This window comes from Sarcophilus harrisii, chromosome 6 (assembly GCF_902635505.1).
Source record: "Sarcophilus harrisii chromosome 6, mSarHar1.11, whole genome shotgun sequence".
Taxonomy (NCBI): domain Eukaryota; kingdom Metazoa; phylum Chordata; class Mammalia; order Dasyuromorphia; family Dasyuridae; genus Sarcophilus; species Sarcophilus harrisii.
The window spans coordinates 186,237,160-186,260,788 of record NC_045431.1 but is presented as its reverse complement, the minus strand read 5'-3'; the positions used below and the strand labels follow the sequence as shown (position 1 = coordinate 186,260,788).

The following is a 23,629-nucleotide window of genomic DNA, read 5'->3' as shown; positions in this document are numbered from 1 at the left end:
TTTATTGCACTCAGATTGAAGTAGATTTCAGCTCATCTTTATAGGGAGACATCAATTTATAACTAGTGTTGAATATCAGGCAGAGGAATTTGATCTTTGGACAGGAGATAATGAAGAACCACTGATGATTTCGGTGCACTGACAAAACCATATCAAAGTTTAAGATTATTCTAACACTGAGATGAAGCCTAGATTGGAGGGAAGAGATGGGAAAATTGTAGTAATCCCAAGGAGTTGTAAGGAGGCATTATTTTAAGTATTAATAGAAGTAACTGAGAGGAGGAGAGAGGAGTCAATGATGTAATCAAAGGTTATGTCAACAAAAATTTTGTAAATAGGTGGATTTGAACAATGAGGATGATGCTTCAGTTGGGGAAAACCCCAAGAACAAAACACACAGGATTATAAATTATGATTGGAAGGAACCTTAGGTCATCAAATCTGTCATGCTCATCTTGCAGATGAGGAAACTTGAAGGCTTGAAAGAGAAACCATCTTATGGAAAGCACAGAGGGAGAATCAGGATTAGAACCAGGCCCTCTGATTTCACATCCACTACGTATTTGTTCTCTCCTCCTGCTATTTTTCTATCATCTTTCCAGAGTCTTGATTGGGGGGTGTCTCCTGTCACTTCTGTACTTGATTTCTGGGTGAAACTTGAATTCCCTGTTGCCATCCTTCACCAAATCTTTCCCAATAATTCTGAAACAAGGCTGGAATTTTTTTTTTTAATAGAAACTTTTAAGAGGAAATTGGGGCAGCAGTGGATAGAGCACTGGCCCTGAAGTCAGGAGTACCTGAATTCAAATCTGGCTTCAGACACTGAACACTTGCTAGCTAATCCTGAGCAAGTCATTTAACCCCAATTGCTTCGACAAAAAAAAGAGATTTCCTCTTTATTTTTATTTTCTCTTTATTTTTTCTTTTCTCTCTATATATGTATATATATATTCTATATATTTTTCTTTTTTATATATTTATCTTTATTTCCTTTTTATTATTTTTAGAGATAAACAAACCCCAAAGCCATGAAATACACAAATACAAAGAGGACTGACTTCTTTTAGGTGAAAAAAATCCCTGGAAGTACAAAATTCAGGGTTCAAGTGTGTGGTCAGCTACTTAATAGCTGCTGAATGGTCCTAAGGCTATTATTCTACCTGTTTTCATCTCTGTTTCTCCATTTATAACATGGCTACAGTGTTACTTTCACCATCTTCCCTCACAGGGTTATTTTGAAGATTAAATAAGATACTATGTCAAAGCACTATGTTGATTCTAGTTCTGTCAATTATTACCTTCCTGATCTTGAAAAAGAGACTTTGTCTCAGTTTCATCTTGAAAACAAAAGGGTTAAAGCAGATAACTTAGAAGGGACTTTCTAAGGAGAAAAGCTTGATCCTTTCTCCTGGAGGTCTGTGGTTTGGCACCTTTCCAAGTCTTAACCTCACTCCTGACCTCTCTGTGTCCTATTTGATTTGCTTGCAGAAAGAATATCCTGTTAAGGCTTCTCCTATACTTTGGTGAAGTGAAACTCAGATGTGGTAGAAATTGGGAATCACAGAACCTAGATTTAAATCCCAGCCTAGGTCACCTCTGGCAAGTCACCTCTGGATGCCTCAGTTTCCTCATCTGTAAAATCAGAGGGTGGGACAACATGATTTCTCAGGTCCCTCCTAGCCCCTAAAACCCAACTCCTTATTTGGGTTTTGCTTCACTAGAAGCCATGTGGCTTTAATGGTGGACACTATAATTTCTTTATCATTTTCAATGGCCAGACAATGTCAGAGGAACATATTTTCCCTGAAGCTATTAAATGGGCATTCCCTCTTCTCAGCGAACTTGCACTATTCATATAATTCACTGAAATGTCAATACTTAGATCCTGTCCTCCCCCTATATTATTACTTTAGTTTCTTTACCATTTTTCAAGCTGCAGGCTTGCAATGTCTCATCTTATCCTCATAATAAAACCTCAGGAGGTAGGTTCTCATATTATTCCATTTTACAGATGAGGAAACAAAAGTAGACACAGAGTAGATGACTTGCCTAGGGTTGTAGAGCTATTGAGTATCTAGGGCTGGATTTGAACTTCAGGTCTAATGCTCTATCTTCTATGCTACTTGGGCAACTAAGAGACTTAGTATTTTATCATGTCTTACAATCCACAGTGTCTGAAACATACAGCTATGATAGCCATTATCATAGAAGAAAAGGGTCCCATATACACACACACATCTAACTCTTGTTGAGAAGAGGAATGGGGTGGAGGCAGGGATTTTTCTGTGGTGACTAGAAGTTCTCTTTGGGAACGAGGGAATCTCTTTTAAGCAGGGTGATACTAACAACAACCTTCTCCCCATCCCCATTCTTCCCTCTCTCCACTCTTCCAAGTCTGACATCAGCTGCTTCATCTGTAGCCTGGATTTCATCCAAATGGTGGAAAGTAGGGCAATCTGTCTTGCAGAATCAACAGGATGGAGGAGACAGGTCTGTGGTTCCCCTGGAGACCACCAGGATCCTGCCAAGAACAGATCCAGCATCTCCTGGATTGTGGCCATGTGGGGTTTCTTCCCATTCTGGTACACAAAGACAGGTCTCACTATGACTCAGTCTGTGATCCAGGCAGGCTTCTTTAGTGTGGGGTCCTGAAAATAGCCCTGAACCTGAAGTTGGGCTCTGCTGTTTCCTGGATTATTTTGGACAAGTCATGTCATTTCTTGTGGCCTCGGTTTCTGTGCTGTGAAATAAGAAGGCTGGATTCGATGGATCAAGCGTGCTTTCAGATCTAAAATCTATACTCAGATGAATTGCCTAAATAGAATAAAGTACTAATGATAATAATAATAATAACAACTATTCTTTTGTCTATAAGACCTTAAAGTTAATACTTTCCTTATAACAATCCAGAAATGGAGACAATAAACATTATTGTCTACATTTTGCAGATGATCCATTTAATTAAGTTTTAGAGAGTCAAGTAACTTACTCAGGATCACATAATTTATACATGGATCAAATTTAAATCAATAAATGTTTATTCACACATAGTACATCCAAGGTCTTGTGCTCTACCCTAAGAATATAAATTTTTTAAAAGGGTCTCCTTCCTTCCTTTAGTACAAGGGGGCATAAATTAAATTCATAAATAAGAATGCTACAGTTCAAAATATGATCCAAGAGAACATAAGTTCTTTGCTGTGCTTTTTTCTTTGTGTACCTTAGATCATCATAGTGCCTGGTACTTAGTGGGTGATTTATAAAAGTTTGTTGAATAAAATGATGATAAGGGGAAAGGAGGGGACTAGATAAAATACTAGAAGAAATTTGAGAAGCAAGAGATAAGTTTTAAGTGAGGAATTCAGGAAAGACTTCTTTGAAGAGACATTGCCTGAAAGAAAGGAATGATTTCAACAGATGGAATAGGGGAGGAGCCCATTCCATTTCTGGGAAACAGTGAAAAAGAAGACATTGCAAGGAGCAGGCATACTGGGAATTAGGGATGGAAAGTTTGGCTAGAACACAGAGTGCATGAAGGCTGGTGTCTTTACATGGCAATATATATATAAAGAGAAGCTGGAAGCAAGATAAAAGTGGAAGAGGTGATACAGCACTTGGTTTGGGAGGCCTTGAATGCCAAGATCAAGAGTTGTTCTTTATTTGACAGACACTAAGGAATCCTTGGAGGTTTTTTATTAAACAGTGATGTGATCACAGAAATACACGTGATCAGTCTAGGGCAAGGCTTGGTATTTTTAGTCTGCTACATTCTAGAAGGTGGAAAAGGCAAAGGATGGGTGGCAGTTAAGAAAGGGAGGGCTGGGTTTCATTATCTTCCTATAGGTACCTTCCAACTAAATAATCCAACAATCCTATGATTCTGTATTCATAATAGATTATATCTGTCAAAGGCCTGGAGAGACTTACACGAACTGATGCTAAGTGAAATGAGCAGGACCAGGAGATCATTATATACTTCAACAACAATACTAGATGATGACTAGTCCTGATGGATCAGGCCATCCTCAGCAACAAGATCAACCAAATCATTTCTAATGGAGCAGTAATGAACTGAACTAACTATACCCAGAAAAAGAACTCTGGGAGATGACTAAAAACCATTACATTGAATTCCCAGTCCCTATATTTATGCACACCTGCATCTTTGATTTCCTTCACAAGCTAATTGTACAATAATTCAGAGTCTGATTCTTTTTGTACAGCAAAATAATGTTTTGGTCATGTATACTTATTGTGTATCTAAGTTATATTTTAATATATTTAACATCTACTGGTCATCCTGCCATTTAGGGGAGGGGGTGGGGGGGGGGGTAAGAGGTGAAAAATTGGAACAAGAGGTTTGGCAATTGTTAATGCTGTAAAGTTACCCATGTATATATCCTGTAAATTAAAGGCTATTAAATTAAAAAAAAAAAAAAAAGATTATATCTGTCACAGGCCCATATAACCTAAATATCATCCTTACTATCTACAACCCCATCACCCCATCCACCACCCTTGCCATTTCCAATCTGTTGTCAAAGCCTGCCAATTTCACTTTTGCAAGCTCTCTCAAATGTGTCTCCTCCTTTCCTTTGACATTGCCACCATGAGGTTCCTTCCCTCGTCATCTTATGCCTAGACAACAGCTTGTTAGTTCTATCTGTGGGGAATCTATCTGTCTCAGGTCTTTCCATTTCATCCCATCCTCCTTTCCCATTATTTTCCCATTAGGAAAATAATATTCCTAAAGTGTCAGTGTGACCATGACATCACTCTATTCAATAAACTCTAGTAGTCTCCAAAATCAAATGCAAAATCCTGTTTATATGTTTAAAATCTTTCATCACTTCTACCTTTTGAGTCTTCTTACACTTTACTGCCCACTATGTCCTTTTCAATCCAATGATACTGGCTTCCTTGCTGACCCATGAACAAGATGCACCATTTCTTGGCACTGAGCATTTTCTCCGGCTGTCCCCTTTAGCTGGAATGTTATCCCTTCTTAACCCTGGCTACTGGTTTCCCTGGTTTCCTTTATATTCCAACTAAGCAAAGGATAAATAGGTGACAAAAAGAATAAAGTAAAAAGTATATAACAGAGAACAAAAGAATAATCTATAAGAAAGAAAAGAAAAGATGTACAGTCATGAATATATAATCTCTTCTATTATTATATGTGGTTTCTTGAAATGGAAATTTATGGTTACATATCTTGAATTCTCCTTCAGGTTCTGCTGACCACATGACAATGCTTTGTTTTATTTTGATTTGATTTGATTTTTTTATCTTTCTATTTTGGTTCTTTATTTTGAATTTAGCTTTAAATTAATTTAAAAAATGACAAAAAATTTCCAACTAAAATCCTACTTTCTGAGGTTCTAATTGAACCTCAATTGAACTAAAATTCTACTTTCTAAAATCCTACTTTTAAGAGGGGCTTCCCTAACCCCTCTTAATTCTAGTACCTTCACTTTCCTACTTTTTTCCTATTTATCCTCTGTATAGTTGTTTGTACATATTTTTTTGCTTGTTGTCTCCCTCTTAGATTATAAACTCCTTGAGGGCAGGGGTTGTCTTTTACCTCTTTTTGTATCTCCAGTGCTCAGAACAGTTCCTGGCACATGGTGGGCACTTAAGAAATGGTTAGTGAATGACTATGCCACACTCTAAAGTTTACAAAACATGTTTCCATTAGTTAGTTCATGAGATGAGGCCTTCTTAAACTTTTTCCACTCTCAACCCCTTTTCACCCTAGAAATTTTTAGTTGATATTGAGTATATAAGTATATAAAATAATTATACAAATCAAACACTTACTAATAATAAATCATAATTTCACAGTCCCCACATTCAGTTATGAGACTCCATATGGGCTCATGACCCTTAGTTTAAAAAGCCAGGCCTTAGATCATAGAGTCCAAAGCTTTAGCACTGGAAATGATTGTGGAGATCATTTGAGAGGCCAAAGAGTTCCACAGGGGAAGTCATTTGTTTTGTCCTTTATCATATAGCTAGGTAAGTACTAGAGCTGAGATTTTAACCCAGTTCTTCTGATTCCAAATCCAGTATGTTTTCCATAACATTATGTTACTGCCAACCCTATAGGGGAGGCGATGATAGTATGAATAACTAACAATTAGATAAATCTTTAAAATTTCCAAATTATTGAACCTCAACAAGATTCTGTGAAGCAAGTGCTGTAGCTATTGTTATTCCTCTTTTATAGATGAACAAACAACCTGAAGCACAGAGGGGAAGTGATTTGTCAAAGGTCACAGAGCCAGTCAGAAATAGGATTTGAACCTAGGACTTAAGAGAGCTTATATTCCTTGCCCAAAGTAACTCAGTTATTGACTGCAGTTATATGATTTTGCAATACTATGATCCTATAATTTAAAAAATTATTGATGCAAAAATCTTAAATAAAATATTAGCAAAGAGATTATTAGCAAGTTATCCCCAGGATAATACACCATGACCAAATAGGATTTATACCAGTAATGCAGGGCTGGTTCAATATTAGGAAAGCTATTAGCATAATTGACTAAATCAATGACCAAACTAACAAAAATCATACAATTATCTTAATAGATGCAAAAAAAAATTATTTGACAAAATCCAACACCCATTTCTATTAAAAACACTAGAAAGTATGGAAATAAATGGAGTTTTCCTTAAAATAATCAATAGCATCTATTTAAAACCAACAGCAAGCATCACATGTAATGGAGATAAACTAGAACCATTCCCAGTAAGATCAGGGGTGAAACAATGGTTGCCCACTATCACCATTACTATTCAATATTGTATTAAAAATGTTAGCTTTGGCAATAAGAGAAGAAAAAGAAATTAAAGGAATTAGAGTAGGTAATGAGGAAATCAAATTATCATTCTTTGCAGATAATATAACGGTATACTTAGAGAATCCTAGAGAATCATTTAAAACTACTAGAAACAATTATAGAAATATGTATAGAAGAATTTCACATGTTTAACATATATTGGATTACTTGCCATCTAGAGGAGGGGGTGGAGGAAAAGAGGGAAAAAATTTGGAACACAGAGTTTTGCAAGGGTGAATGTTGAAAATTATATGTGCATAAGTTTTGAAAGTAAAAAGTTCCAATAAAAAATCAAGCTAAAAAAAGAGAAAAAAAACAAGGGAAAAATTTACATGTACCAATTTATTTCTTTGATCATTCTCTTCTTCATTTGGATCTAGCTTTGCTAGCCATTCTTCTATAATTTCTTCTTTTATTATCCACCATAAACTATTTTACAGTTTTTATTTTCTTCTCAAAGGCCCTCTATGCCACCCAATGTTCCTTTTTTATCTTACCTCCCACTTTATTGAGAAAATCAAAGCCATTTCTCTAGAGCTCCTTCACTCTAATCCATACCTCAAACTGTTTATTATCACTTTCACTTTCTTTGGTTTAGTCTCCTTGCCTTTCTCATAGACTACCCTAACTGTCAAATCCATCAAAAACACTTGCTCTCACCTTTTCTCCCTCTTTTCCTACTAATCTCTGAAAAAAGAATGATAAAGCTTTTTTTTAAAAAAAATTTATTTAGCATTGTGCTAAATGTTAAGGATACAGATGCAGGAATATTCCTTGCCCTCAAGAAGTTTATATTCTAATAGAATAGATGGTACTTAGTGAAGTCAAGGATCAGAAATAGTGTTTTGATCTGGAAAGACAGGGAAGGTAAGAAGAGTTTAGGAGAAGGGATCCTTACATTCTTTCCAGTAGAGCAGTATTAATTGGATTACAGTTCCAACTAAAAAAGAACTCTAAAAGGAGGTGGGAAAGGATACAGTGAAGGATAAGTTGATGAAGACATGAAGATGTCGCCAGTAGCCAGGGAGTAAAGTGAAGCATGAATGTGGTTGTTCTGATATTGTAGACTAAATAAGGAACTCACCAATGTGGACAGGATGAAGTTGGGGAGGAGCCCTTCCATCTCCTGAAGATGTCTTGCATTTCTCCTTCCCTTTAACTGTCTAGCTCTAAGAAAGAATCATCTTCACTTCCTGCCTCTATTTTCTCCCTGACCATTATCTTTTTAAGGCCTCTGACCCAATCCCTCTGCTGAATCTGCTCTTTCTAAGGTTACCAATGATCATTCATAAATTTTTCTCAGGTCTCATCTTTCCTGATTTCTCTATAACTAACATGATCATTTCCTTCTCTTTCTCATTACTCTCTCCTCTTGGTCTCCACAATACTGCTGTCTCCTGGTTCTCCACCTACCTAACTACTTCTCAAGATCTTTTTCTGGCTCATTGACTACCTCCAGATACCCTAGTATGCAGTCCGGGGGATTATGGTTGTGGGAAACTCCTGTCACATAGCCACACATAAGTACTCAGTCCCCTCAGTCCTTGACTTTGTCCTAAGCTCTTTTCTAGGTCTGAGATGTTCTTTCCCTTCACTCCTAGATTCACCAGTGTCTTTCAAACACCACCTCAAGTATCATTTTCTTCCTGAGCTATCAGGGCACCACAACTATTATCTTTTATTAATTTTGTGTTGATTCTGCACATAAGCACGTCTATATATGCCGTCTCTACTATTAACATGTAAGTGCCTTGAAGACAAGGACTGTTTGACTTGCTTTCTTGCTTGATAATACTTGCACTCTTTTTTAGAAAAGTGTACATTTAAGTTAAAGACAGACCCAGGATTTGAACCCAAGTTTCTTGGACTGTTGGTTCACTTCTCCCTACATTACATAATTGCACAATTACACAATTTACTCCCCTTCTCTCAATGAGGCATGATCATTATAGCTGGATGTGAACCACATTACTATCTCTCCAGCTAGTTTCTTGGATTGAGAATGTTGTACATTCCCCTGAGCTTTTATAATTGTCCTATCTAATGATAACACTTTACATTAAAGTGCAGAATTCATGGTTCAGATTGAAAGCTGGAAGAAATGTAAGACATAAGGAAGGAAGTCAAGCTTGGGGCCCACAGCCTGCTGGGGAAGGAAGGACATGCAAATCAGGAGGGTGTGGCCCACCTCCTCCCCACATTTCCTCTGAGGCCCCAAGATACCTGCCCAGAGGCAGGGAAGGAAGACACCTACAAATATTGGGCAGAGAACTTACAGTGTCTGCCCTAGAAGGGACTTTGAGGAAAAGGAATGTTAGAGTCTTGACTAGAGAATGCTATAGAACCAGAAAGAGTTATCTATATGCTATGAGAAACAGAAATGGAATTGACACTGAGTCAAAGGGAGCTGAGTTCAAATCCCATCTGTGACTCTGGGCAAATCCTCTTTTGTAAAACCAGTGGGGATAAGGAGAGGGCTCTATGGTGCCTCCTGGCTATACAGCCAAGATCTAGACACTAAGCACTCTAGTACAAAGATAAATGTGAAACAATGCTTAGGGAGTTTATTTTTTAATGGGGGAAGGCAAAGACAACATAGAGACATATGATTATATACATAATATGCAAAAGTAATGGAAGGGAGGCAGCTAGGTGGCACAATAGGTAGAGCACCAGCGCTGAAGTCAGGAGGACCTGAGTTCAAATTTGACCTCAGACACTTAACACTTCCTAGCTGTGTGACCCTGGGCAAGTCACTTAAGGCCAACTGCCTCAGCAAAATAAAATGAAATAAAATAATGGAAGGTAATTTTTAGTAAGAATTAAGACCAGGAAAAGAAAGGTGTCATACCAGTTCTGGTGGACCTGGCCATCCTCAGCAATGAGATCAACCAAATCATTTCCAATGGAGCAGTAATGAACTGAACCAGCTACGCCCAGAGAAAGAACTCTGGGAGATGACTAAAAACCATTACATTGAATTCCCAATCCCTATATTTATGCCCACCTGCATTTTTGATTTCCTTCACAAGCTAATTGTACAATATTTCAGAGTCTGATTCTTTTTGTACAGCAAAATAACGGTTTGGTCATGTATACTTATTGTGTATCTAATTTATATTTTAACATATTTAACATCTACTGGTCATCCTGCCATCTGGGGGAGGGGGTGGGGGGTAAGAGGTGAAAAATTGGAACAAGAGGTTTGGCAATTATTAATGCTGTAAAGTTACCCATGCATATAACCTGTAAATAAAAGGCTATTAAATTTAAAAAAAAAAAAAAGGTGTCATAAAGAAAATGCTTTTGGGGCTGAGCTTTGAAAGAAACTAATAAGAACATTAGAGAAAGAAGAGAACTTGGGACATATATAGTAGGGAGATGGAGCTGAAAGGGATCTTAGAACATATGATTTTTTTTTTTTAATTCATAGCGATTGATAGATTTTGTTTTTAATGTGGCCTAAATTTTTTCTGATTTGTCCCTTTCAGAGACTATCCCATATAACAAAGAATTTTTGGGGGGGAAATAAAAGGAAGAAAGAAAAAAAATCAGTAAAACATCAATACATTGAAATAATTTGATAATGTATACAATGTTCCACACTCAAAGACCTCCATCCTTCCCCTGGCAAAGGAACTGGGGGAGGTAGGGGAAGGGGAAGTGTCTTCTTCTAGCTCTTCTTTGGGGGCAAGTTTAGTTTATCTAACATTAGAGTTGAAAGGGGCTTTAAAGACCATCTGGGCCAATCTTTTCATTTTACAAAGAAGGTGAAGGGGTTATCCAAGGTCAAAAAGTGAGTTAGTGAGTGACAGAATCTGGCCTGAAGCCAAATCTTATGACCTGAATTTCCAAAAAGGTCTGTTCAGAGAAGGGAAAAAAAGTTAGGCTGCTATTAATGTAAATGCATTCATATATTCTCTGGAGGAGGGAAACTGTGACCTTGCCAAAGGTACTTAAAACATTGCTTTGGGAACTGGAGCAAATCCAGGGGCCCAGGACCTGCTGTCAGGTGTTTAGGACAAGAAGTTAACCCACAGTCACTACAGCAACAGCCTGTTCTTTCCTGTATATTGTGGCAAAGGTTGAAGTTGCAGTTTGAGAGTAACTGAACTGGTTGTCATAAATTTAAAGATGTGCTGCCAGTTCCACGCCCCACACTTTGCAGCTCTGTCCTCTGGGGCTCGGCACTATCTGAGCTTAGGGTCTTATCAGAACACCACAGGGCCCTGTGGCCTTTCATGATTAGGACCTACCTTAATGGCAGGCTACTAGGGCCACTGAGGTGGTGGCCTATATGAATGGCCTCTCCAGAGAACCATCTTTTTCCCATCCCTCCAAGGAAATCACAGAGAAGCTGTCTGATGTTGTTAGGGTTTCTATAGAGAAAGAACTTGCCATTCCATCAATTCCACAAACATTTATTTTGTTAAGCTTTAATCATTGTATTTCTAGCCATGCCTCTTGCATAGAAATGTCTATAATCATCTGTTTAAATAAATGCTTGTTGAACGTAGTAAGCTCCTTCAGAATGGAACTGTTTCATTCCTCAGCCCCAACACTCTTTCTGGCAGATGTTGTCATTCATTTCTTTCAGTTGGGTCTGACTCCTTTTGACCCCATTTGGGCTTTTTTTTTTTCTTAGTAGAGATACTGATGAAGTTTGCCATTTTCGTCTCTAGCTCATTTTACAGATGAAGAAATTGAGGCAATTGGAAATTAAGTGATCCTGTCCAGGATCATGCAGCTAGAAAGTGTCTGAGGCTAAATTTGAATTCAGGAAATTATTTTCTTGACCCTAGACCTAGGGCTTTATCCACTTTGCCTCCAGCAACTCCTTGAAAGGTCTTTAAGGGCCAACTAATTCAACATATTCATTTTACAGATAGGGAAATTGAAGTCTAGAAAGGTTTCAATTTGCTCAAAGCCATAAAGTCCTAAGTGGTAGAAATGTCATTTGAACTTGGTTTCTCAGATTTCTTTTTTCTGTACCAATGTTTTCCATAGGGCTCAAAAATGAAATGAATTGAAGATATATAGGAAACTAATGGAAATATATAAGAAAAAGAGAGAGCCACTCCACAATAGATAAATTGTCAAAAGATATGAACCTAAGGAAAGGGAGGATATTACCAATCATGTGAGAAAAAAATGCTTCAAATTACAAATAATGAGAGAATGCAAATTGAAATAATTTTAGGTTTCTTCTCATGTATCAGATTGATAAAGAGGAGAAAAAAGTATGATGACAATTGATGGAAGCCTGTGGATTATAGGCATACTTATGTGGATTATAAGCACACTGAGGTACTATTAATAGAACTGTTAATTAATAGTCTTTTCTGGAAAGCAATTTGGAATCATACTCCAAAAGTTATTAAACTGAACACATCTTTTTGAGCTGACAGCATTACTACTAGGCTTATAACCAAAGGAGATCAAAAACTGAAAGGATGCTTCTGAATAAAAATAGACATACTTGCACTTTTTGTAATAGTAAAGAATTAGAAACAAAATGGATGTGCATCAGTTGGGAAATGGCTGAACAAATTAAGGTACATGATTATAATGGAATATTATTATTCTGAAAGAGATGATGAAAGAAATGGATTCAGAAAAATCTGGGAAGAATTGTATAAACTGATACAAAATGAAGTGAGCAGAACCTGGAGAAAAATTTATACAGCGACTACAACATTGTAAATGAAAACAACTATGAAAGATTTGATTGCTAAAAATCAATGTAATGGCTAACCCTTGATTCACCCTGCCTCAACATCTCTTCAGATATATTGTCCCTGCTTCTTCTTCTGTGAATCACTGACCCAGCCAGAGCAAAGAGGAATGAGAAAAAGATGGTCACTTGCACTCCCTACTCCCAGCCTTGGCAGGCTGTGCAGTTTGCTTCTCAATGTTTCTAGTGTGGGGATGTCCCCCAATCTGATATCCCAGCATCCCCCAAAGCCTGAACATCCGAATCTTATCTAATGAAGAATGCAGAAATGCTTATGCAAAAGCCATCATTCCAGGTATGATCTGTGCTAGGGATATCTGCCAGGGTGAGTCCAGAGGACCATTGGTATGCATTGGGCCCTTGTGTCTTGGGGCATGGAACACTGTGCCTTGTCCAACTTTCTTGATAGTTATGCCGACCTGTACTGTTACCAGATCTGGATCTTAAATGAAATGTAGAAGAAGCCTTGACAAGCTCTTTTTACCCCTTCAAGAAGATTGCCAAATCTAACCTGTCCCTAGCCCTACCTTCAGAGACAGGTTACCTGAAACTAGGGCCCCACACCTTACAAAAGAATGCAGTTCTATGATCCTTCTGACCAATCCAGCCGACCTCCCCCAAAAACAAGATTAGGCATACTGACTTCCCAGTGATGGACTTGCAGGACCTAGGTTTCCTATCCCCATCTTTAATCTGGATTTGGGTGCATAGAAAGGGAATCAGGAGAATTTAGAGAAAAAAAGGTCATATACTGGAATTTTTACAAATGGAGAAACTGAGGGTTAAAGTGACCGGCTAATGTCTCAACAGCAAAGATTGTAAGTCAGATTTCAGACGAATGTTCTCCCTAATCTGGGGTCTGAAGGCATAGATCTATTTATTGCCAGTCTTTCAAATCCTTTAGCCCCTTTCAAGAACTCACCGCCTTGCTCAGATACCCAGAAAAGGTAACTAAGCTGATTCCTCTAATTCACCCTCCCCAAAAGTCCAAGATTAATAAAACCTATGGGACTTCCAAAAAACAAAAACCCAAACCATGTTGAGTTTAACAAACACTTCAGACAAGGTTTGTGACAGCATGTACAATTTTTTTTTCTTTTTGTATGTGAAGATATTTGTTGATTGTCAAGTTCATAATTATTTTTTAATTAAAAGGAGTGGACTACATTTCGAGGTAGTAAGCTTTCCATTACTGGAGGTGTTCAAGAAAAATGTGTTAAGATATGGCATAGAGGTGATTAGATTAGAAGATGTTCTGGGGCTTCTTCCATCTGGGAGAAATTCTGAAGACTTGTGTGAAAATCCCAGCTTGTGTAGTAAACTATCTATATGACCTTGGGTAAAGACATTTTCATTTTTAAGTCTTACTTCCATCTACTTAACGCCTTAAGGCAGGTAGTCCTTAATTCCGTAGATAGTATTGAGATAAAAGAAAAGAGAGGCGTAAGGGGATGGGAGAAGGAGAGAGGGTGGTGAGGAGGGGGTAAAAGGGCACGGAGAAAGAAGGGGAAGGGAGGGAGAGAGAGGGAGGAGAAAAAGAGGAAAGGGACAATAAGAGTCGGGAGGAGGGAGGGAAGAAAGGGAAGGTGAGAAAGGAGAGGGGGATGAAGGGTGGGAGGGAGGAGAGAAAAAGGGGAAGGGGAACGAGAGGACAAGAAGGAACAGAGGGAGGGAAGGAGAAGATATGGAGTAGGTGGAGGAGAAAAGAGAGAGGGAGACGAGGACGGAGGAGAGGAGCCCCCAGAAGACTGGGAGAAGAGGCAGGGAGAAGAGTAAATGAAGGAGGCGGGAGTGAGCGGGTGAAGGGTGGGTGTGGGGGGGTGTAGAAAAAATATTTTAGAAGGCGGGGATTCTTTCGCTCCGCCTCTTCCCCCCCCCCCCCGACTCGAGCCCGCCCCCCAAGTCCCCGCCTTTCTCCTGCCCCGCCCTCCCCTCTTGTCTACAGCCAATCCCAAAGTAGTTTGGACAGACTTGGCTCCAGGGCGGCGCTTGCAGCCAATGGAGCAGCGCATTGTTGGGTTGCGGGCCTCGCAGGCCGCACCCTGTGGCGAGGGGAGGAGCCGAGGGGGCCGGGCCGGGGAGGGGTAGAGGAGCAGGCGGAGGGCGGGGGAGTACGTCCGTGGCTGAGGCAGCGCCGCCGCGGCTGGGAGGAGGCGGGGCCCGAAGAGAGGGTGAGGGAGAGAAAAGAAGGGAGAGCGGGGTAAGGGACAAGCGGGCGTTGCTGCCGCCGCCGCCGCCGCCGCCTTCTCCGCCGCAGCCACCCCCTCCGCCGCCCCTGCCCGTCCTGAGGAGAGGGAGCCCGAGAGCGAGCCCCGCGCGGCCTCCGATTCTCCGTAGAGGTGAGCGGGGCGGGGGCAGGCGGAGAGACGAGGGGGGGTCCTTCGGGGGAAAGAGGCTGTCAAGATGCTTGGAGGGAGGGGGCGTTGTTTGTGGGGAGGGGGCTCGGGGATCTGCGGCGGAAGGTGGCGGGGCTTTCGGGGGGGGGTACCCTCCGGGAGGAGGGCGCGCTCATGAGAAGAGGGCTCCCGTCGGGGGGGATACCTGTGGAAGGCTGCGCCCGAGCGGGGTCCCTCGGCGGAATAGAGCAGGGGGAGATGCCCGGAAGGGGGTTAGGCTATGAAGAGGGGATCAGGCAAGGGGGCGCTCGGGCATCATGTACCGAGGACCGAATCAGGGCGGGGAAGTTGGGACTGACTGACACCAGGCGCTGGGGATGGGGCAGGGTGGCCTAGGCGGTGTCGGAGGCTGTGGGGGAGGGGGAGGGGCTGGCATGGGGGCACTCAGGTAATCCTGCAGGATTAGCGGGTCCTGCCCGGAAAGCCCCGGACGCACCAAGGAGACTTACCTGGGCACGATCTCACGAGGCTTCAGTGGGTTGGTAAAAAAAAAAAAAAAAAAAAAATTCAAATGGGGGCTTGGATTGGGAGGAAGAATGAATATTAATCTGGCATTTAGGGGAATGAAGCCAGTGTGATCTGCTGAAGATTGGCTAGTAATCCCTATTGCATATTTTAAGGTAATATCATTGCGGGTTTTCTGCGTGCACAGTCTCCCTTCCTGTGCTCATTGTACTAAAAGCAGCATGGAGAGTAGACGGTTATAATTATTCTGCTCAGATTGTGCAGGGTGACAATAACATAAACCCTTCACCAAGGAAGGAGTGCCCGGAAAGATGGTAGATCTGCAGTTCTTTATGTGAAAGAATTGTGCAGGATTTTTGTTGACTAGTGAAGCAGCAACATCAAGAGTAGGCCATGTTCTGTGGGGGTTTTCATGAGTTATTAAGTGGAAGATCTGATATAAACATATAAAAACAGTGGTGTTAATTGTTTTATTATAATAAAGCATTGTCTGGAATCAAATATTATCTACAGCTACAAGTTGTATATTTTTTTAGCGTGTAGGTATATATATGTGCAAAATACATATATTTGCTTGTTTTTTTAAAAAAAAATACATTGAAAATTACTTCAGCAAAAGGAAAAAAAAAACATTTATATCTATTTTAGAGATAGGAAGCTGATCAGACTTGATCTTTACTGAATATTATTGCAGTTGGTAGTCTTCATTAATCCTGTTGTTTTAAAAACATTTCAGAAGATCCTTGTTAAGAATTATACTTATTTTTACTTTAGAGATTCATTGACCACAGAATATTATGTAGGTATAACTGCTTTTAGGCTAGTGGATAGTCATAGGTATTGCCATAACCTTATACATAATACCCTTAAAATGGCAGGATTCAAGTGTTATACCCTGGGAAAACATAAAGATGTTGATAACAGTTTGTTTTTTGAGTAAATTGAAGTATATGGGGGGAGAGGTTGATTGAAGGTTTACTGTCTCAAATTTGTGAAACAGAAGGGAAAACAGGACAGCTGGTCTATATATATATATATATGTATGTATGTATGTATTCATTAAATTAAAAGTTTTCTTATTGATGACTTTTGTTTTTATATCACATTCATTTCCAAATTTATCCCCACACCATGGAGCCTTCCACTGAAATAATGATTTTTTTTTTTTTAAAAGAGGAAAAAAAAGCAATTAAGTGAAATTTACTGGCATATAGTTATGTGCACTGTTCATACCCATTATCCTCCTCCACTTGGCAGTAAAGGAATGGAGGTACATTTTCTGAACTCTCTTTCGGGTTTAAACTTGGCCACTGTAGTTACAAAGCATTCAGTTTTGTTATTTTCTTGTTATTATTTTCTTTTTTTTTTTTTTTTGCAGTTTAAGATATGATTTATTGATTATTGATCAATTCTAAATTTTTGAATATTATACCATTTGGTTTCTGTTCAGTATTGATATCAATTGATGTCTATAATACCTTTTTCTAATATATCTTTTTTTCTTTTTTTTTTTTTTTTTTTTTTTTAATAGCCTTTAATTTACAGGATATATATACATGGGTAACTTTACAGCATTAACAATTGCCAAACCTCTTGTTCCAATTTTTCACCTCTTACCCCCCCCACGCCCTCCCCTAAATGGCAGCATGACCAGTAGATGTTAAATATATTAAAATATAACTTAGATACACAATAAGTATACATGACCACAACATTATTTTGCTGTACAAAAAGAACCAGACTCTGAATTATTGTACAATTAGCTTGTGAAGGAAATCAAAGATGCAGGTGTGTATAAATATAGGGACTGGGAATTCAATGTAATGGTTTTTAGTCATCTCCCAGAGTTCTTTTTCTGGGTATAGCTAGTTCAGTTCATTACTGCTCCATTAGAAATGATTTGGTTGATCTCGTTGCTGAGGATGGCCTGATCCATCAGGACTGGTCATCATCTAGTATTGTTGTTGAAGTATATAATGATCTCCTGGTCCTGCTCATTTCACTAAGCATCAGTTCGTGTAAGTCTCTCCAGGCCTTTCTGAAATCATCCTGTTGGTCATTTCTTACAGAACAGTAATATTCCATAATTTTCATATACCACAATTTATTCAGCCATTCTCCAACTGATGGACATCCATTCAGTTTCCAGTTTCTAGCCACTACAAAAAGGGCTGCCACAAACATTCGTGCACATACAGGTCCCTTTCCCTTCTTTATAATCTCTTTGGGATATAATCCCAGTAGTAACACTGCTGGATCAAAGGGTATGCACAGTTTGATAACTTTTTGAGCATAGTTCCAAACTACTCTCCAAAATGGTTGGATTCGTTCACTTGTTATTATTTTCTTGATGATATTGCTTTCGTAAAGTGAATTCAAGGACTACATTGTGAGCAGTTTCTAGTTCTTGTTTATTCCATTCAATGATGGAGTTGTCCCATTTTAGGGGATTGATAGATACACAAAGAGGTTAAGTAATTCACCCAGGGGTCACACAGCTAATAATCATCAGTCAGAATTGATCTCAACTCTTCCTGACTTCAAACTTCATACTATCCATTATGCCATGCTGCTTTCTAATATGATTTATGCCTTGGAAAAAAACAAAATTGTAGATTGGTTTACTAAGGAAGTGAATGGTTTTGGCAGTCAAAACTGCTTTAGAAAGACTTTGATGTGGTTATATAATGCTTGCTGTACCACTTGTAGAGTTAGTTTGCTTCTTGTAGCATGTTTCGGTTTAAATATTAAAGTTATAGAACAATGAGCCTGACTAGAATTTCTAGCCTAGAGAGTGGTTTTCCCTTAGGCAGACCATTTTATACTTTTCTATTTCTGAAGTTATTTGACGAGAAGGAAACTGTTTAGATTGATTTTTTTATTGCATATGTTCCTTGGAATGATTGCAAATTTTCAGTTAGCCACTTGTAGATAATTTTATTTTAGTTTATCAGAATATGTTTCAAAAATGTTTATAATGAATTTTTATTGAGTGTAATGTCTTGTTTACTTTTAATAGACACTTACCATGCCACTTGTTCCCTGAACTTGGCATTTTCTTTTTTTCCCATAAGAACATGATATTCATAAATTAGATTAAATGAGATTTTTCTTAGATATTTTATGTTTACAAAATGGAAATGTTCTGTATGGCAATAGTATAATTGTCATAGTTGGAGTGAAAGAGGATTTATTTAGCTGCCCTTATGTTTTCAGATTAATTGTTTTGATTAGACTACTGGTCTCAAAGACCTCAATTTTGATTTTTTTTCCCCCTGATTTCTAAAACATTTCAAACATAATGACATCTCTCTGCTCTGGTTATGCTCAGGAACCTTTCTACCTATTAGTAATCTTAATAATTCGTTGTCTTGTGTCCAGCCTGATGATAAAACTATCTCACTTAGCCAAACTTGTCACTAGATTATATTAGAGTCTGTTTTTGGGTGGTAGGACACAGCAGAGCTTATACCTCACTGGTTGAATTTTCAGAAACCTAGAATCATGCTGGGATATGGCATTGAAGAATAGAACTTTGGGAGAGGTTTTGCTTATTTTTTAATCCAATATTTCAGACTCAATTTAATGAGTTTTACATGCCAGTTCTGAAAGACTTTAAAGTACCTAGCTCTTTTTTGTTCAAGCTAACTTTAATATTAAAGACTTGTTAGTTGCTTTCCCCTCCTTTCTTCCCTGTTTCCCTGGTCCTTTGGCCTTGAGCCATCCCAGAATCCAGTGACAGACTGCCTGTGGATAGGAAGACCTCCTATGGCTGGGGTGCCCTTCCCTCTTGCCTTTTTCCTGCACTCTTTTGTCTTGGCTGTTTGATTGGTCACATTTTCTCATTAGTACCCTCTTCTCCTGGGACCAAGTTAATTGAAGGATAGAGCAGAGAGCTTCTCCCAAAATCTCCATTGAAGGAGGGCACCCCAAGCTAGCTGTCTTTCCATTTCCAACTGGGCTGTGAAAGTAATAGAATATTATTGTTATATAGAAATAATAAACTGGTTTTAGAAAGGCCTGGAAAGAATGACATGAACTGCTGCTGAGTGAAACAAGCAGAATCAGGAACACATTTTACCTGCTAACAGCAAGATTGTGCAGTGATCAACTATGAAAGACTAGGTGGTTCTCAGCATTTCAATGATCCAAAGACATACCAATAAACTTTGGATAGAAAATGCTAGCTGCGTTCAGAAAGATGTAAATCAATACATTCTATGTATTTTTCTCTTTTTTTTTTTTCTCTTGTGATTTTTCCCTTTTGTCTTGATTGTACTCTCCCAACATGATTTTTTTCCTTGCACAAGCATAAGTTTTGTATTTGTATTCATTTACATACATGTGTTTCTTTCTTTTTTAAAGCTTTTTATTTTCAGGGGAAACTAGGTGGTGCAATGGAAAGAGCACCAGCCCTTAAGTCACTATGTGATTCTGGGCAAGTCACTTAACCCCAATTGCCTGGGGTGGGGGGTCGGGGAGAGGGAGGAAAGCTTTTTATTTTCAAAACATAATTGACCCTTTCATAGCCTTGTGTTTCAGATTTTCCCCTCCTTCCCCCCACCCCATTCCCTAAATGACAAACAATCCAATATGTGTTAATATATGTTAAATCCATTATGTGTAAACATATTTATACAATTCTCTTGTTGCACAAGAAAAATCAGATCAGAAAGGAAAGAAAATGACTAAGAAAAGAAAATGCAGGAGAACAACAAAAAGAGTGAGAATGTTATATTGTGATCCATATTCGGTTCCCCCAGTCCTCTCTTTGGGTGTAGATAGCTCTCTTCATCACAAGATCATTTCCGACATGATTCATAAAGAAATGTATGTTTTAAAAAGTTAATATACATGTACAACCAGAAAAAATAAAACAATAATAATAAGATCAAATCTACTGCAACTAAGTAGCTGTAGGTTCTTCAGGCTTTACCATCGGTCTTGCCTCAAAGTTATGAAGTCTCCTGACATTGTCGTCTAAGCTGTTTATGGAACCTAAGGAGTCCTGGGTCTAATTTCTGCCCTCTCAATGATCCTTTAGCACATCAGGATCTTTATCTTGCCTTGCCTTTTATATGTTATCTCCCCAATTAGAATGTGTACTTTTTGAGAGCAAGGACTGTATCTCTTTTTTTTTTTTTTTTTTGGTGTCCTTAGCACTTAGCACAATGCTAGGTACATAGTAAAGTTTAATAAATCCTTTTTCATTAACCAAATAAACCACTAAAGTCATTTTTGTCTGGTACTGGAATTCCTGCCTCCAGTTCCTATCTACTTATTACATTCTAAATTGGTTAGCTTTTGAGATTTTGGAAGAATCCGAGATGGTAACTGTGGGAAATTTTTTTTTTTTTTTAATGAAGATAAAAGTTTATAGCAACCATGAGTCTCAACTTACCAACTTGAATTTGTTCCTGTTAACATTGCAAATGTGTATCAAGTTACTATCTGGATATTTGTACCTTGAAAGTTCTTGGTACATATTTTAGAAGTAATGTTTTAAGACTTCTTCATAACTCAAGTTTTCTTTGTCCAGAAACTCTTTAGTCCTCCAACAAGTGAAGCAAGAAAGTAAGTGTTGCTAAAGGAGATGTGTAAGAAAACTATAAAAGGTAAGAAGGGGCCAGGTAATGAAGAGTTCTAAAGGCAAACAGAGGAGTTTATATTTGATCTTGGAGGCAATATTTAGTCACAGGAATTTATTAAATAGGGGAGTGGCATGGTTAGATTTGTACTGGAAGATCGAGTAGAAAGAGAATTAACTTGGTGAAATGCTTGAAGGCTATTGTAATAGCTCAAGTGTGAAGTGATGAGAATTTGAAACTGAGTGGTGGCTCTTTCCTTGATAATAACAATCCTATCTTTAGATATCCTAAATTTGTCCTATCCTTAATAATTACTTGAAAGGAACATTTCCTATATTTCTCTATTCTTTTACAACTGTCTCCTAGGAAAAAAAATATTATATGGTGATCCTCATCAGCTTTATTAGTTACCATCATTAACAAATGATTCCCAATCAGTAGATCCAGGCAAAGTTTTTCTCTATGCTTCAGTTCTGCATCATGAATTGCCTCTTGGATGTTTCTAAATTTTCCTATTAGTACTAAGGGCACACCCAGGTTCACAATCTCAGTGCCATCAACTCTTTTCCCTCACTGCTTATATCCATTCAGTTGCCAAAATTTGTGTCTCTTTCTAGAGGCAGCTAGGTAACACAGTGAATGGAATGCTGGCCCTGAAATCAGGAGGATCTGATCACTTTTTAACTTTGTGACCTGGGCAAGTTACTTAACCTTCTCTGTTTCAATTTCATCAACTCTTTTAAAAATGGGGACAATAATAGCCGTAAAAATAAAATAAAAATATATATCAGGCACTTAGCCCAATATCTGGCACTTAATAGATGCCTGTTTTCTTTTTTCCCTGTACCGCTCTTGCTTTTGTTCTCTTTTCTCTACTACATATAAAATATATGTACTACCAGCCCAGTTTATTTCTTCTCATCTAGACTTTTGCTATATTCTCCTATTTGGTCTCTCTGTATTAGGCTTCTTCCCACTTCCTGTTACCTCTAGAATCAAGCTTAAACTTTGACATTAAAATTTCTTTACAATCTATCTTCTTTGTACCATTATAATATTCTTACATTCTCTTCTATGTACTCTATTGTCTACATATTAGTTTACTTTTCCATACACATGACATTCCATCTCCCATCTCTGTACTTTTGTCATGATTGTCAGCTGTCCTTAAAATGTATTCCTTCTCACCTTTATCTTTTAGAATTCCCTCTTTCTTCAAGACTCAGCTTAAATATTACCTTCAGCATGAAACTTTTTACCAATTCTCTCTCCCTTCCCAACCTAGCAGTTAATTCACTCATCAAAACTACTTGGATTTAATTTTGTATGTTTGATGTTTATATATATATAGTATATATATATATATATATATATATATATATATATATATATATAGTTATGTATACACACACATACACACACACATATATTTAAAACATAACACCTTGAGGGTAGAGTATGATTCTATGATATCTTTTTATCTCCAGTATTTAGCATAGTTCCTGGAACATAGTAAGCACTTAATAAATGTTTTGATGATTGATTAGGTCTCCTCTTATTTGTTTGACTGTTCCTCAGTTTATTTTGCTAAATTTATCATCTGTGCCTTATCTTCTAACTGTGAATGTGCCCTAAGACTTTGTCCTTGATTCTTTTCTTCTCTCTACATTCTCACCTGGTGAGTTTGTTAGTTCAATAGTGGTGTTCAATGGTGGCTATGTTGATGATTCCCAATCCGTATATCCAATCTTGAGCCCTAATTCTGCATTACCAATTGTCTGTAGGACATTTCAGTCTGAATTTCCTGAAGGCATCTTAAACTCAGAAGTTCAGAGGAGATTCTTTTATATCCATATCTCCTCAAGCCCCCAAATATAGCACAACAATATTTTTTTGTTTTGTTTTTGTTTTTTGTTTTTATTATAGCTTTTTATGTACAAACCATATATGCATGGGTAATTTTTCAACCCTTGCAAAAACTTCTGTTTCAACTTTTCTCCTTCTTCCCTTCATCCCCTCCCCCAGATGGCAGGTAGTCCCATACATGTTAAATATGTTAAAGTACATGTTAAATATAATATATGTATACATATTTATACAGTTATCTTGCTACACAAGAAAGATCAGATTTAGAAAGAAGGTAAAAATAACCTGAGAAGAAAAAACAAATAATAACAAAAAGAGTGGAAATGTTATGCACAACAATGAATAAAAACATTCATCCAAATGTTTACAATTTTTGTGATTCTCAACTTCTTAATCTCCCACAATTCAATTTATAACCATTTGCCAAGTTCCTGTTGATTTTACTTCCACAATATTTCTTAGAAGCATTTCTTTCTCTCCATTAATCTGTCATCACTCTATGTGCTTAGTATAAAACCTGTCATATAATGGATGCTTAATAAATGTCTATTGATTGAGAGTTCGGTTTCTCATGAATTCTTGCAATAGACTTTTAAAATAATTAATATTTTATTTTTTTCCAATTACATGTAGAAACAATTTTAAAATTTCATTTTTATAATTTAAAATTTTTACAATCTCCCATGCCTCTCCTTGAAAAGATAAGCAATTTGATAAAAGTTATATATGTGTTGT

The 23,629-nt window shown here is 37.9% G+C and overlaps 1 protein-coding gene across 12 annotated transcripts in view; it reads left to right on the top strand.

Annotated features, from left to right (window-relative positions):
* The first annotated feature begins 14,698 nt into the window (after positions 1–14,698).
* ADD1 (adducin 1) overlaps positions 14,699–23,629 on the top strand; it is a 104,996-nt gene continuing 96,065 nt past the window's right edge. For 4 of the 12 annotated variants that reach the window (XM_031941707.1, XM_031941715.1, XM_031941711.1 and 1 more), the window contains exon 1: positions 14,704–14,918. The gene's annotated coding sequence lies outside the window, so the exon portion shown is untranslated. Of the gene's footprint in view, positions 14,919–23,629 lie in introns of all 12 variants that reach the window. The other 8 variants (XM_031941706.1, XM_031941710.1, XM_031941712.1 and 5 more) reach the window with 6 other exon arrangements.